Here is a 13,564-nt window from a genome sequence, read left to right on the forward strand (position 1 = left end):
TTATTTTTTGTTTTTGTTCAGAGTTTATAGCTACTATTTGCAGGCCGGTTGTTTGATTGGATGTTTATTTCTCCACACAAGAAGCAAAATTCTTGTATCATTATTAATCCTGAGAACAGAAGGTTACAGAGAAACAGACAACAGAAGAGTCTAAAAAAGTACCAAGAGATACAAATAAAACTTGAATAATAATTAAAAAAAAAAAAAAAACAAGAAACATGTCCCTGGCTTCTGGGAGAGGGCTGAACAAAGGCAGATGAAGAGGCAATAACGTAGGTAGTAAGTACATTTACAGAAATATGTACCATCAAATAGGTAAGAATGCAAGCAAAATTTATATATAACAGAAAGTTTTGGAAGTAGAAAAAATGTTAGTAAATAGTTCGTATTGTCTAACAATCAATCTGTCACCCAGGCTTTGTCACCCAGGCTGGAGTGCAGTGACACGATCATAGCTCACTGCAGTTTCAAACGCTAGCCTCCTGAGTAGCTGGGACTACAGGCATATACCACCACACCTGGCTAATTTTCTATTTTGTTTTTTGTAGACACAGGGTCTCACTGTGTTGCCCAGACTGGTCTTGAACTTCTGGGGGCTCAATCAATCCTCCCTGCTTGGCCTCCCAAAGTGCTGGGATTACAGTGTGAAAGGAAAATAAATCTTGGGGTCCAAAATCACTATGCTAAAGGGAAAACTCAAGCTGGGAACTACTTAGGGCAAACCTGCCTCCCATTCTATTCAAAGTCATCCCGCTGCTCGCGAAGATAAATGCATATCTCATTGCCTCTTTGGCAAGGCTAATCAGAAACTCAAGAATGCAACCATTTGTCTCTAATCTACCAATGGCCTGGAAGCCCCCTCCCACTTGGAGTTGTCCTGGTTTTGCTTCGAGTTGTCCTGCCTTTACGAACCAAACCAGTGTTCATCTTACATATGTTGATTGATGTCTCATGCCTGCCTAAAATGTGTAAAACCAAGCTATGCTCCGATCATCTTGGGCACATGTTATCAGGACCTCCTGAGACTGTGTCACCGGCAGGCGTCCTTAACTTTGACAAAATAAACTTCCTAAATTGACCGAGACCTGTCTCAGATTTTTGCAACAGGCATGAGCCACCATGCCTGGCCTCAAAAGTTTCAAAACCAACACTCTTCATCAGATCCCAGAACCAAAGAAGGAAAAAACAATTGAAGAATTTATGTCCGCAGTTATGCCAAGATTTACACTAACGCATACCACATCTCAAAGATTGAGGAACTCTCTCAAGAACTGCTAATAATTAAGTTCCCAACCAAATTATATTTTCTAAATTAAAAATAAGCACACACCCAAATATAAAATTTTTTAAAAACCCTGAAGCTAAAGCACATTCACGTTATAGAAAAAGTGGAGTCCATATCTCTCTATTTTATAAATGCATTTTCAGACTTGATGCATTATAGGACATGGTAACCTCAAACAGTAAGGAAAAAATCTTATTTAAAACTCAGTAAGAATATAATCTCTGCAAGAAATCTATAATTTTAAACAATTTCATTAAATTGTTTTTTCCTTTGGTATACCCCTGGATGTAACACTATTAGGTTATAGTGAAAAACACCCTCAATTAACTATCAAAAAGTATGGTTCCACCATTAAGCAACTATGAGACTTTGGACAGGTCCCTTCACCTATCTAGGCTTCAGTTTACTCATGTGAAATGTGAGGCTAGAACAGATGGTTTCTGCTTTCGAGATGCAAAATTCTAAAACTACATAACCTTATTTCTAGGCTCTTCAATAATTGAAAGATTCTTGTACAATTTCTAAAAAATAGATTTGGCAAATTCCTCAGATCTCAGGCCCAAAGAAAATATTTCAGGAGAGATATATTATGCCTTTCACACAAGTGCAAAAAAATTAAAAATGTAGACTCCCACATACAATCTCAAGCAAATCATCAACTGACATCTGATGCTGTCTTATCTACAGAGATAAGAAGCTTGTTTACATCTGTACTTCAGGTGAGTGTGATAATTTTGTGAATGGTATGTTAAAAATAATTTCAAATTTGAGGATTAAGCAATGAGAAATGTGCTGTAAATTTCAAGAAAAAGATGGTGCAATATTGTTTAGGATTCTGAGAACTTTAGATCTATCTTCTTATAAAAACTTCTGCTTAGAAACAAAGAAATAAACAAAAACCAGGATAAACAATACAATGCTCTTTCCAACTTGCTGGAAGTACATTCACTCAGAAAAACATTTATTAAGCACCTAATTGGTAAAAGGTGTACTGTCCTCTATGAGACACATACACATAGAAAATAATTTTGTATCTGCTTTAGTGAGTTTGTAATATGCCAGAATAAATACATGCTAAAAGGCATATATACATAAATAATATAATGCATTGCAGTAAGAGGTAAGAGGTAAGTACTATGATAGAGGGACACAAAAAGTCCTGTGCCTCAGGTTTTACTCCCTGCAGGGCACTAAGCTATTTTGAATCAAACTGCAGGAGGTGGCCAACCACACAGCATGCAGTGCATCAGTACTATCCAGGGAAGAAAAGACTACTACATGGTTAAGAGAGCCTGAAAAAACAGAAGCAGAGAGGTGGACCTAGAAAACTAGCAAGTCAGTTGAAAGTCAATATGTGCCTACCTGGAAAATAGGGTCCAATTACTGGGCAGAAGGCTAGGACCCAAGGGTGATTCTGTGCAACTGGGGGAGGTGAGAAAGGAGAGAAAGGAAGTGAGTATTCTGTTGTGGGAAGAAGGGTATTCCAAGATGACAACACACCAAGAGCATAACCATAGATGAAGGAATTCTGAATTTCTTCTAGTTTCCCATCTCATGATCATGTCAATATAAAAGGAAATTACCACAAAATGTAATAATTTCTACTAGTCTACAGATTCTGGCAGGCTAAATTAAACCTGAAGATAAACACAAAATTATATTCCAGTTCCTACTTACAACTTCTGTCACATAAAGGGGTACTTACATAGTTCATATGTGCAAACTGAGTTGCATGCTTTCTAAATCGTTTTATTTAAATGTGAAATGTTTGGAATTGGGTATCACTGGTCTTCATTTTGTTTTGAAAAGGCAATATGAATGAATTAATCTATAATCATGCTAATAACAAAATAAGAATTTTAACTCCTTCCTTTGAAATGAAAAGACACATCCTTTAGCCAAGAGCTTCCAAGTTTAATTTACAATTCACAAAAATCTACAAACATAAATTACATAGTAGAACTTTCCCTTATTCTTACTTGAATATAACTCTAATCATTTGAATATCAGTTTTAACAAAATGAATAAGAGTACAACAGAGTTCAGATGAAGCTCGTTTCTTGCCAAAATCCGTATGAATGCCAAATACCTTCCAAGCACAAATAAATCCTGCCCTCCATTTAAACAAACAAATAAACAAACAACAAACAAAACACCACATTTCCTAAGATTGGGCAATCACTACTAAGTGACTACTAAGTAGTGAGTAAGAGCTAAGGGAAACGGAGTGAACTTTAGGTCACCAGGGCATCCTACACTGAAAAACATGTGCTGCGCTTCTTCAGAAACAAGCTACAACAGCAGAAGGACAAGGTACCTTATATCTTGTTTATAAATCTTACTTTATAAAGGAGAAAAAAGAATGGAAGAAAGGGAAATCATATTCCGTTATATCCTATTTTGTGCTAGGCACTTAGACAACGTTTTATCATTTAATTGAAACTTGAGTTGAATCGTTAGCAGGAGCAGAGAGCGGAACCCAGAGAGCCCTGAGCAGCTCCATCACCGCCCCCGGCCTAGTTACCCTCACCTCAGAAGGAGTCACAATCCTGCAGCCAGCAGGTCACCATCACAGCAACCACAACCCTGAGCAAAGATGCCCAGGCAGCCAACCCCAAGCCGGCACCACCTGCAGAGGCGCAGGTAAGGGCGACCTCACAGGCGGTGCCTGCTGGTGGGGATAAGATCATTGCAAGGAAGATTTGGGAACAGTAAAATGGTTCAATGTAAGAAATAAACGGTTTCATCTATGGGAATGGCACCAACGAAGATGCAGTTGTACAGCAGAATGCCATACAGAAGAATAACGCCAGAAAGTACCTTAGCAGTGTAGGACACGGAAAGACTGTGGAGTTTGATGATGTTGCAGCAGAAAAGGGTGCAGAGGCAGCAAATGTTACAGGCTCCTGTGGAGTCCAGTTCATAGCAGTATATAATGCAGCTGACCGTAACCATCATAGACGCTCTCCATGTAGTCCTCAAGCATTTACCAGCAGAATTACCAGAATAGTGAGAGTGGAGAAAAGAATGAGGGATGGGAGAGTGCTCCCTTAGGCTCGGCCCAACAATGACGGCCCTGCTGCAGGCGAAGGTTCCCGCCTTACTACACGCGGAGACCCTACGGAAATCGACCACCATATTCTAACCCTCCCTTGCAGGGAGCAGCGACAGAGGGTGCTATCAACCGGGGTGCAAAAGCACAAGGTAGGCCAGTGAAGCAGGATATGTGTATGGTTTATAGACCATGATTCTTCAGGGAACCTTCTCGCCAAAGCCATCCTAGAGAGGAGGGCAGTGAAGAGGGTAAAGAAAATCAAGATGAGACCCAGTATCAGCAGCAACCTCAACATTGGTGCTGCTAAAACCCCAGTTATCTATGTAGACGCCCAGAAAACCCTAAACCACAACATGGCAAAGAGACAACAGCAGCCGGTCCAACAGTCAAGAATTCTGTGCCCGAAGCAGAAGAAGGTTGAGTAAATGCCGGTCTACCATCTCCACCATCATCCAGTTTAGTCATCCAACAAGAAGAAATGAATATGAAATTACAGCAATAAGGAATGCAGGAAAGATTGGGGCTGAAGACCTTAAGTGCTTGCATGCTTGCTTTTTGCCCACTGATCAGATAACCAGAACTACCTGCATTATCTATGAAGTATGGGGTTTTTAAAATTATTTTTACCTAAAGACATGTCTTTTTGGTAATAACAAAAGTTGTTGTTGTTGTTGTTGTTGTTTGTTTGGTTCGTTTTTCTCAACATGCCTTTAAAAGCTCTGAAATTGGTTCATATGTTCTCAAGTTGAGATTTTTAAGCACTTCATTTTTAATTTGTAATAAAAGTTTACAACTTGATTTTTCAAAAATGTCAACCAACTGCAAGCATCCATTAATAAAAGTCTTAAATAATAATAAAAAAATTTAAATTAAATCAAACGGGATTTTAACACCATATAATACAAAAAAGAAGTGAGGTTCGAAAATTCCAAGTTCCTTTTGTGATGCCACGTGTCACCTAACTGGTAGCACAACTTGATTGCAATCTGACGCTGAAGCTTTTCTTCATTCCCAGACATCTTATTTTTGTTGAAGTCCTAGATTTTTAAAGTATAAATTTTTTTAGGAATAAAGCTCTGGTAGGCAGGAAATTCTGCTGAAGCTGTTTCTGGGCAACTTGACTTTGCCAGGGCCTTTGCACTGATTGTGTTAATGGCCACCTCCTCTCCAGATCTAGGGTCATGGATCACCTGTAACCACCTGTAACCTGTACAACAAGCTGAAGGAGTATTTGCCTAATACCCAATCCACAGAATTTATTTCAAAAATGGTGAGCTTCACTAAGGTGATAGCAGCAAGCCCGTCCACAGGCTGATCAACAAAATTTTGTCTTTGATCCATGGTTTCTGCTCCTTGGAGTCTCCCAAGGTACATTCTGCCACTGCCGGACCTAGAATCATAGTCTCCTTTCCTGCCAGCCTTCTCACCCTGCCAAACTTATCATATCTAATTATTTGACATCATAGATATTATCAATCCCTAGGCCTCTCTAGCTTTCTGCTCTTGCCACTCCTTTTACATTGTTTTTGTCACCCAGCACAGAACCCATACAGAAGCCATCACTATTCTCTTGGAAATATTTTCAGTTCACTTCTTGGTTTTCCTATCTCACTTACCAAGCTCTCTTAGTACAGATCTAAGATGAGAATTTTAGTACAAATAATTTATGTGGGGAACAACCCCATGGAACACTGGTAAGGAAGAAAGGATGTAAGGTGGAAAAGGGAAATAAGATAGAATGTTTGCAAAGATAACCATCAATAGTTCCTCAAAGCCTTGCTCTAGCATGTTGCTCTTCCCATCAAGAGGCAGAGTTTGTTTCCTGCACTCTTGAATCTGCATTGACCATGTGCCCTTTTTTGAACAATAGATTGCGGCAGAAGTGATGTTACGCTAGTTCTAAGCCAAGGCTAAAAGAGTCCTGGCAGCCTCTTCTTTTGCTTTCCTTGGATGCAGATCCATGTAAAGAAGCTCAGGCTAGATTAGTGAATGATGAGAACCAATGGGAAGAGAGAGGCCCAGACAGACCCCAGACATTCTACACATTGCGCTGAGGCCCAAAACCCATAAGTAAAGCCATCATAGTCATTCCTGATCCAGACAGGCAGGCTTCCAGTCAAGTGCAACTACATGAGTGACCCAAGCTATTACTAATCTAAGCCTGGGCACACCAAAGATTGGTAAAAAAAATAACATATCTTTGTTGTTTTAAGCCCCTTTGTTTCGGGGTAGTTTGTTACATTGCCATAAATGAAATGGGGACAAAGCCAAAAAAGGGTGTAATTACTAAGCAAGTTACTGCTATGGGAAATGAGTTTAGTCCTACTGGGATACTTTGGAAAACAGTATAGAACATGCTTCACAGTTATTCCATGTGAAGGGTAAGGATGCTAGTGTAATCCACTAACTTGCTAATAGTTACTTGCTTAAGTCTTCTTCTAGTGACAGTTACTATTTGGTACTTAAAGCCTGTCCAACACTGTGAGCCAAACTTGCTCAGCAGCCACACACAAAAAAATGCCTTCAGGCAGACAGTCACAGTATCAGCAATAAGCAGTCTTCTGTGACAAGAGATGAACGGTGGAAGGAAACAGGAAGAGCATCAACACAGGTGAAAACCCAGGCCTAGAGCAGTCCAGCTATCTGCTTTCTCCACTCCTGGAACTGCAACAGCTAAAGTGGGTCACATACACTCACAGATTATAACCACTACACATCTATAGCTTCTAAGCTTAGCTGGGCCCCAAATGTTGCTTAATAATCCTTCCATGTTTCCCTAATTATCTGTTTACTTTAGTATATTTTACATCTATTTCAAATTTTCCCACTTTTATTAAATCTCCTATTCCACCTACCCCATCCCCTTCAGTATCAGCAAAGCAATCTGCTCTCTATCCCAATGAGAAAACAAAGGTCATCAGCTCAATTTTTTGCTACCTCACTTGCACTGCATTCATAACCATCCTTCCTTTCTTCCCTACTAATAGCACAGGAAAGGGTCAAGGTAAATGCAGCATTAATCAGGCACCTCTCCATCTCTGAACACCCCACATTAGAATACAAGAACCCCTTATATACTTGCCTTTTTCTGTCTCTCTTATGTCCCTAATGCATGAATCTCGAGTTATTGATCTGTTGAAACCCTACACCTATGGGTCTTTGCACCAAGCACTGTTCCTACTGCCTAAAATGTACCCTTCCCCAACTTTCCCATTTCTAGACTCTTCCCTGGCAGAGTCCTCTTCATCTTTTAGATCTCAACTTAGCTGCGACCTCTTCAGGAAAGCCTTCTTTACTTTGCTGCCCATGATTCCTCAAATCTATGCTTACCTCTGCCACAGCACTTTGCTCTTTTCTGAAATTGCTCATTCCTTTTTCTGATATCCTTTTCCTCCTCCTTTACCTCCCACTGAAAATAAGCTCCTCCAAATCAGGTATTTGCCTTATATATTTTTTAACCATAGTATCTATGCCTAGAACATACTTGGGGATTAACAAATAGCACCAAATTTGAATAAATAAATCAATCATCTCTTTTCCTTAAGTTACTTTCCAGAGTAACTTTAGTGGAAGCTGCAGGCAAGATTTATGTGTACTGTGGCCCTTCCTCTTTCTATCCTCTTTTTACTTTTTAACATTCTAAGAGGTATCATACAGGTCATGATAAACTGAGTCTCTTCTAAATTTGCATATAGTGAAAAATAACAGGTCAAAATGCATTTGCTTAGAAGCTCAGAAATCCATTGTTCAGTTAAAACTTGTTGCCTTGTTATAATGTTATGACAAAATAGGCTTCCATATTGGCTTTTAACATATAATTGTTAATTATCATCACCAAAGTTTCAAAATTTCTTCAGTTTTAAAAAGATTTTCATAGGCAAAAATGCATATAGTACTTGTATACTCACAGTGAGCTTATTTAATAATATGTTTGTAGAAATGTAAAATCGCTTTCTGTTTTATGGTCAGATTTGATATGCCTATAAAAATTAGTTTTTATAGATATGGTTTCTACTTTCATCAAAAAATGAGCCATCAACTTTAAGAGAAATGAAAAAATCAATTTGGGTCATGGTAACTTCTAAGCCCTACTACGTAGTCCTCGAATTTGTTCTTAATAGACCAGACTCTCTGCGAAAGACTTTGAAACAAAGAACATATACTTTGTCTCCTCCCTACCATGTTCTTGGCAACTAGGGAATGTGGGACATTTTAAGTCTTTAAGATAAAATTAATCACACTGATTCAGAATAACTAAAATCTTGTCAAAGTAATTCCTACCTTCTCCCTTCCCCACCACGTTACCTTTAGGAAGAGGAGACACACTTGAGGAAGCTCTTAAAGGCTGGTCTTCAGGGAAATAAAGACATTGAAATTCCACTCCAATTATTTTTTATTTCCTGCCACCTTGAATCCAGAATACATGTTACATTATGAAGTGTTGTATTCTTGACTCAAAACATCCTTCCAATTAAAATTTTCTTTTTTAAAAAAATTATGTTAAAGCAAAAATGCAGAAAAGAAGGGTAAATAAGATTAGTAAACCATCCGAAAATTATTGCATTTTGTAAACTTTGGTAAAATGTATGAAGCAGCATGTTTTCCAGTCTGCTTTCTCGGACTGTAGATACCTGGGACATAATTCAGTTTGCCATCCCCTGTTCCCAGATCAGCTCAGTCTTTGTTCAGCTCCATCTTCAATCTGGCATATAATTACTTCTTCAGCTCCTGTGCTATTTGGTTTTAAGCACCTCTTACCCCCAAGGCCTCATGGCTCTAAGGGCTTGTTGAATTTAAACAAGCACATTTAAATCTTTGTCTTTAAATGAGTAAAATAAAAGTCTTAACACCTAACGCAGAGTACTCTTCTATCCACCTACACTCTAAATGTGCATGTTGTAATTGTCTACCAGATCATAATGAGCATCTATCCATCCTCAAAATCAGAGAAAGGAGGGCTCATTCTAGAGGTAAATTTACAATAAATGGCTTTTTTCTTGATTAGCTATGTGTGTTTGGGGACACAGAGATTGGCACCTGCATAATTTAACTACCTGATAGGAATCAGATGATCAGGGACACCTTGGAAATAAAGGTGGAAAAACGACAGTGGAGGAAAAACAAAAGAAAAAACAAAATTGTTAAAAGAAATTAATAAAATACAACTTAAGGAATTTTAAGCTTTACCTCTCATCCGAAAAACACTGCAAACTCATACACAAACTCATACACACTCACACTGATGCATGCACACATGCATGTGCACACACACATATGCAATATAATCACAGAAATGTTAAAACTATTTGTCTTTCCTGAGAGTCAGGAGATGGTGGATTCTACCACTACTGCTGCTGGTAAATCATAAATACCATCTATGATTTTAGTTTAGCCTGAGTAAATGAGCAATCATTACATTTCTTCCACATACATACTTTACTCCAAACACTGGTAGATAAGTATTGAATGAAACCCTCATTCAAATACACTGTCAAAAATGCCACAAAAAAGTATTATAACTATTAATTATAAGTAAAGTTTTTTAATGAATGAATAAATTAGTAAAACAAATAAATTTTAATAGATAGGAGAATGGCACGAACCTGGGAGGCGGAGCTTGCAGTGAGCCAAGAATGCGCCACTGCACTCCAGCCTGGGCACAGAGTGAGACTCCGTCTCAAAAAAAAAAAAAAAAGAAAGAAAGAAATTAAAATTAAAAATAAAATAAAATAAAAAATTTGTTTAAAGTTCTGTATAGATTCTGGATATTAGCCCTTTGTCAGATGGATAGATTGCAAAATTTTTTTCCCATTCTGTAGGTTGTCTGTTCACTCTGATGACAGTTTCTTTTGCTGTGCAGACTCTTTAGTTTAATTAGATCTCATTTGTCAGTTTGGCTTTTGTTGCCATTGCTTTTAGTGTTTTAGTCATGAAGTCTTTGCCCATACTTACGTCCTGAATGGTATTGCCTAGGTTTTCTTCCAGTGTTTTTATGGTTTTAGGTCTTATGTTTAAATCTTTAACACCCATCAATGATAGACTGGATATAGAAAATGTGGCACATATACACCATGGAATACTATGCAGCCATAAAAAGGATGAGTTCATCTCCTTTGCAGGGACATGGATGAAGCTGGAAACCATCATTCTCAGTGAACTAACACAGGAACAGAAAACCAAACAACACATGTTCTCACTTATAAGTGAGAGTTGAACAATGAGAACACATGGACACAGGGAGGGGAACATCACACCCTGGGGCCTGTCCGGTTGTGGGGGGGGGTATGGGAGGGATAGCATTAGGAGAAATACCTAATGTAGATGACAGGTTGATGCGTGCGGCCAACCACCATGGCACGTGTATACCTATGTAACAAACCTGCACGTTCTGCACATGTACCCCAGAACTTAAAGTATAATAAAAAAATATATTCTAGAAAAAAGAGTTGCATCTGTATTGAATATGTACAGACTTTTTTTCTTCTCATTATTCCTTAAACAATACAAAAAAGAAAGTCTCAGCTAGGTTGGTAGGGAGTCCCTGAACCAGAGTTACGCATTAGAAGAATCTAGTGTTGGGCAGAAATGTCCTGGATCTGGTGTTCCTGACATGTTCAGTCACTGGGTGGAAGCAGCTCCAAAGAAGGATGGTTTCAGTGTGAATGTTGTGGTGGATCCACAGGTATAGCAGTTGGAGGCTGTCAGTTATGCTCTCCACAAAAGCTCCTCTTGAAAACAGAGCTGAGAAAGACACCTGCATGACCACTACATATGACTTTATTCCATTTCTAGGAATCTATCTCAAGGAAGCAATCTAAATACCAAAATAATAATGATAAAAAGCTTTATGAACAAAGATGCTCATCACAGTCTTTTAAAAAATAATTCAAAGGTAGAAACAATTTAAATGTCCAAGCATAAGGATTGGTTAAGTAGCTATAGTATGTCTACTTTACCAAAAATGCTGTGGTTATTACAATGGAAAAATACTTGTATTTTAAGTAAAATTGAAAATAGAGATAAAATATGGTATAACTTTTAAAATTCAAGGCTTTGAAAAGATACATATTTTAAGACTGGCAGAAAGTAGACCAATATGGTAGTAATAGGAAGCTTTTTTTGCATTTTTGAATTTTCCAAATTTTCTTTATTAAAATGTATGACCATTAGCTGAGGGAAGGAAGCATTCAAAATAAAAAGGCAAAAAAGCAAAATAGTTAAAATGATTTAGAATCGAAGTAAGCAGGGAAATATGAAGCTATAGAAGAGAAAACAAAGATGACAATAAAAATATCTGAAGAATACTGTCTTAATAATTATGGGACTAGTTGTGGTGGCTCACTCCTACAATACCATCACTTTGGGAGGCCCAAGCAGGAGGATTACTTGATGAGCCCAGGAGTTCAAGGCCATAGTGAGTGATTATCATGCCACTGCACTCCAGACTGGGTGACACACCAAGACCCAGTCTCTAAAAACAAATTCTGGAAAACAGTTTCATGGCTCCAACATAACACTGAACAAAGCCAAAGATGGGAAAGGAAAAGAGAATGGTTTTATTTTAATTGTTGTATTGGGTTTCTAAATGAAAACTGATGTTTCATATGCTCTTCTATGACTATTCAGTATAGGTGTTTCACCGTCATTGTAAGGAGTATCTTCTGTATATGTAGGTATGTGTGTTCATTAGTGCATTCATTTTTCAACAGGTGATTGAACAGTTTGAGAGTAACCATTTGCCAGGTACTGTGCAAGCAAATCAAAGGTCACAGTGTAAAATGAGAAAGGGTATGTTTTGGCCCTCTATTCTAGAATTGTTTATAGAAAGTGCATAATTTAAGCCCATATGTCCCATATCCTAAAGATACCTGTCCATTAAATACAGTGCATTTCATTGCCTTTTCGGACTCTCTTCATTATGCACGTTAGTGACAATGTAATTGCAATTTGATTAATTCACATAAACTAAGAAAGGAGGAATTATTCATTCATTTCTGATTTCTTTTTTTTGGACCATGGAAAGTATCCTGAGTCCTACTATAGTCTGCCAAACCCTCTCAGGGTAGACCTCTATTTGCTTAAAAGAACTAGTTTCATAGACTGCTGTCATGCACCCTAATTAGACAAATGTGTTTTCCAGGTCTATTTGAAGGACATTCTGATGTAATGCATACCTATCTTCTTAATCTTCTTATTCAGCTTATGCATATTTATTTTCCTTTAAAATCCATCAATAAATGATCTGTGATCTTTAAGTAATTAATTTAATGATTACATGAATTAAAATAATGCACATTGCCTTAAAGGAGTTAGTATTTTCTGTTTATGTTACAATATTGGCCTTGGGTAAATATCATCCATTGCCTGAATTTCATAATGGTTCAAGGATAAACCATTTCCTCTTTGTAATTCAGTAAGTTTGTTCCAGAGGAGCCTATCACTCCTCTACTCAACAATGAATGAAATGCATTCAAGGACCTTACGGGACCTATTCTTAATAAGATGGAATCCTTTCCCAGTTTGTTAAATTCACTGAATTTATAACTCATTGTTACTGATGAAGGAATTAATCCAAGCCTATTACCAAATTGATCTCCTAAAATTCATAGAGTGAATTTGGTGTCATTTTTAAAAAGAAGTAAAATAACAAAAATAAAAATACAAAGGATGTCAGTAAGTTACAGATAGGAGGGCATACCTCATATTCATCACCTGGCAAACTAGAGAAAAGTTTCATCAAAACTGTTTTATGCATCTGTGCAGTGCTAAACTCATCTGCTATCATCAGCACTAATAATGACAGGGATAACAATAATAATCTCTTACATTTACATAACAGTTTTTACTTTGGGAAAAGATTTTCACATACATCTCTTCATTTAGTTCTTATAATGACTTTGAGTATCTAACATAAATGTTTTACAAGTCTCATTTTGTGAAAGAGAAAATTAGAGTACAAAGAAGAGACTGACCTGACAATAACATTTAACTGGAGTTAGACTCCTACTTCAGGTTTTTAAAATGCTTTCAAATCAATAGAATTCATGATTTGCAATGTTTTCCCAAATTCTGTAAAAACACGCTTAGAACCATAAATTTTCATCAACCATAACAGGCAACTGGTAAGCAGGCATGTGATAAACAATTGAGATGTTAGAAAGAAAGATATGTCTCTGATGAGTAGGGCAAAAGTGAATGTAAGTCAAAAGATAACTAAAGACTAT

The 13,564-nt window shown here is 37.5% G+C and overlaps 1 protein-coding gene and 1 pseudogene across 23 annotated transcripts in view; one reads left to right on the plus strand and one right to left on the minus strand.

The window, feature by feature from the left end:
• The window catches only part of LOC108583999, an 80,262-nt pseudogene extending 75,426 nt beyond the window's left edge, over positions 1-4,836 (plus strand).
• Positions 1-13,564, minus strand: part of ZBTB20 (zinc finger and BTB domain containing 20) — an 816,756-nt gene that overhangs the window by 599,039 nt on the left and 204,153 nt on the right. For 4 of the 23 annotated variants that reach the window (XM_021932915.2, XM_021932908.2, XM_021932932.2 and 1 more), the window contains exon 3: positions 2,648-2,707. The exons of the other annotated variants lie outside the window; for them this stretch is intronic. The gene's annotated coding sequence lies outside the window, so the exon portion shown is untranslated. The remainder of the gene's footprint in view (positions 1-2,647; positions 2,708-13,564) is intronic. 23 annotated transcript variants of the gene reach the window in all.

The sequence above is a fragment of the Papio anubis genome, chromosome 2 (genome assembly GCF_008728515.1).
Source record: "Papio anubis isolate 15944 chromosome 2, Panubis1.0, whole genome shotgun sequence".
In the NCBI taxonomy this organism is placed as follows: Eukaryota; Metazoa; Chordata; class Mammalia; order Primates; family Cercopithecidae; genus Papio; species Papio anubis.